Source organism: Morone saxatilis, unplaced genomic scaffold (assembly GCF_004916995.1).
Source record: "Morone saxatilis isolate NCDOM2014 unplaced genomic scaffold, NCSU_SB_2.0 Contig19, whole genome shotgun sequence".
Classification (NCBI taxonomy): domain Eukaryota; kingdom Metazoa; phylum Chordata; class Actinopteri; family Moronidae; genus Morone; species Morone saxatilis.
The window spans coordinates 24356419-24359843 of NW_023339751.1; positions in this window are offsets into that span (position 1 = coordinate 24356419).

Below are 3425 nucleotides of genomic sequence, written 5' to 3' on the forward strand. Positions count from 1 at the left end.
GTACCCAGTGGAACACAGTCAGCTCAGATAACCAATCCAGTAGGTTTTTGCACTTAATTGACCAGACACTAGACTAAAATCAGACGACTTTAATAAAAAAGCAGTTAAGTGATGAAAGTATGGAAAAACAACACAAAGTACATGTGCGTGAGCATGCATGTATATGTACATAAACATCTGTGATGCAGAAACATTTCTTTCATGATTTTGTTTTAGCATCAAATGTCATGCTTTTAATTTAAAGGTAGAGCCGCACTGCTTCCGGAGATTTTGGCTAGCTTGACGCCGCTGCGTCCTCCCCCCACAGCACTGCAAAGGGACAAAAACAAACTCTGCATTAACTTTCATATCACGTGTCCCGACTGGGTAAATGTTATAGGCCCCTCTGCAAAGCTCTAATAACAATCACAGCAAACTGAGATACACTTCTTAAACATGACTCAGAATAGAATAGAATAAGACACCAGGACATTTTAAGACAATAATAGTGACAAAGGAATGAGCCTAAACATGAAACATGCAGTGCAAGTTTACATCAGTGAAATGGAAGGAAGATGCAGGCCTAGTAATGGCTGAACTAAACATATTCTGACACTTCCGACAAGATTACTTCCTCTAAAAAGTAGCTGTCAGACATAATGCATCCTGAAAAAATGCCAATGGAATTTTACTTGACTTTATTGTCCACATCAATGGAAACGTGTCTTTGGTTTCTACACAAGTACACCAAAGATACATACAATGCACATAACACAGCACAGAAAATACAGTGTACAGTATACCAGGGGTGCCCAAACCAAAAGCAAACGCCATTGTGTGGTATTGTTAAGATGCTGAATGGTACTAGGATCCCAACTTCATTTAATTGACTTCCTGCACACAGAGTGTCACTCTGCCCACCATGCTTAATTTATGAAAGAATAATAATAATTAAGGATCCTTCGTATTTAAAGAGTATTTTACCTCATTAATGCATAAACAAGTAATTTATTTATTATATATTTTTAATTCATTCTGGCAGGCTATTTTATTTTTATTTTTTTTAGAATCAACTTTATTGTCACATATACAATCACACACATTACAATATAGTAAAATTTGTCCTCAGCATTTAACTCATTCTAAGTATTGGGAGCAGTGGGCAGCCATTGTACAGTGCCTGGGGACCAACTCCAAACTCCAACATTTAAACTCCAAATGGGAATCGAACTCTTCTTCTTCACCTTCTTGCTGTAAGGTGACAGTGCTAACTACTGAGCCACTGTGCTGCCCAATCTGAACCTTTCTGTTGGCCCCTCTTAGAGAAGAAGTTATATAAATGATACATGAGAGAAAATGTTAGAAAATTGTTTCCTGAAGCACTCAATCTGTGTTCAATGCCCGTATGGCTTAGGGAACAATATGTCCTGGCTGGCCCTTGGGGCCCCAAGGTGATGGAAGATGGAGGCAGTTTGAAAGGTCCAGTGTGTAGGATTTAGTGGCATTTAGTGGTGTGTTGCAGTTGCAGCTGCCTTCCATGTGCCAAGGAGAAAATGCAATCTTGAGCCAGTGTTTGATTTGTCCGTTCTGGGTAGAAACATGGGAGACTCCATGGAAGTTGACCCACAGTGTCTGTAGTAAAAACTGCTTCCTGTGTATAGCCCTGCCAGATATATTGTAAAGTTGTTTCTTCATTGTTAACAACAGTAGCAATTGTATTTTATCACATGCTGCATGTTATGTACTTGTTATGATTGTATTTATCTGATTTTTGTCATTTCTGCATGCAGCTCAGGTGATTAAATCTATACATGGGTAAGGTTCGGTTAGGTTTAGGCACATGTTGGTTGGGGAATATTTTCTTTAAGGTACAGTGTTAAACATCTACAGACATAGCAAATGTTACAAATAGTCTATAAACTGTTGGCGGACTGTGGACTATTCAGATAAAGTGCTACCCACATTTCATTTAGATTTTATTTTAAAACCTGGCATTCATATCAGAACTGAAAAGAGGAACAAAAAAGAAAAAAATATACTTTAAATTCTGCAGAAGAAGAAATACTTGTGTACAGTGGGATTGCACTCTGCTTGACCTCTGCAAAGACTGTAACATGAGGTGACGCTTCAAAGAGAGAGAGAGACATACACATACACACACACAGAAAACATGCTGCATTCATGGAACTGCCTTTACAGAATCATGTATATGGGACTTAGAATAGGCCTTTTTCACAGCAGACTTTTTGAGTTGTCATGAAAAGCACTTCTGTAAAGGGTTAGGGTTAGGGGTTAGGTCTCAAGTGTCAAGCCTAGTCAACTTACTTTGTTTTTCGTTCATTTCCACAGAAAGGCTGTAATTGTTACAAGGCTATAACCAGCATGTATGTGCTTACAACATCGGTTTTCCAGTATACATCATGTTTTCTCTTCTTCAAAGCGACTCATTTCTCACAACCTTAAACAAACCTGTGATTAACAACTCAAAACTGAGCACATGTGACAAGCTAGTTATTCCCTGTGTGCTTAAATGGTGTAAAAATCGAATAATCTGCAGCTATAACTCTCCACTGTGTAACCATATGAATAATAAATGTCATAATTTTTCTTTTGTAAGCGAGTCACTATTCAGATCTGAATGACCAGGGGAGCTCTGAAGGCAAGCACTCGCAGCATGAACTTCCAGTGTGAGTGTTGACTTCAATATAAACCAGGATCTGTCCTGTTTAACATTTGAGAATTTGTCCTCACTCTTCCTTCTTTTTTTAACCACCATGAAAAAAATATTTAACAAAAATTCCAGTTCAGTTCAACAGAAAATAATTTTTATACCGTAAAAAGGAGGAAGCAAGCCTTTTTCCAGTGTTGACACATGGCCAGTGTCAGTGCAACATAGTTAAGTTGGAAGATTTGCTGTGGTTTTTCTGTCCTTGCTCCTGATTCTATAATTGCTCCTGATGTGTATGAATGAGTTAGTTTCTGTTCGATGGACTTTGCCATCACTGAGTGAATGTGGTGAAAGGTGAATGTGGCACGTAGTGTAAAAGCGCTTTGAAGTATGGTCGGAAGACTAAGAAAGGTGCTATACCAGTACAGGTCCCCTTTACCATTTACCATGCATAAATGTGCCCAGGGCTTGCATTCTAGGGGCACTGTATATGACAGGACACATTTCCCATCACTGCCAACTTTTGGCTGTGTTTCATAATTTTCTGAGTAAAAAATATCACGACTTCATCATGGTATCCCTTTTAACTACTGTGTGACATTTTGTCATAACCACAGCACTAATTCTTAAATTATGGCCAGAAATAGGTTCTCATTTTGAGGTTACATTGACCTTTAAATGTGTCCACAATTCATCATTCACCAATTGGGAAATATGATTATCAGTTCTTAAGTTATAAAAAGTTTTAAAAGTTTAGTTTTGTGAGGTCACAGTGACC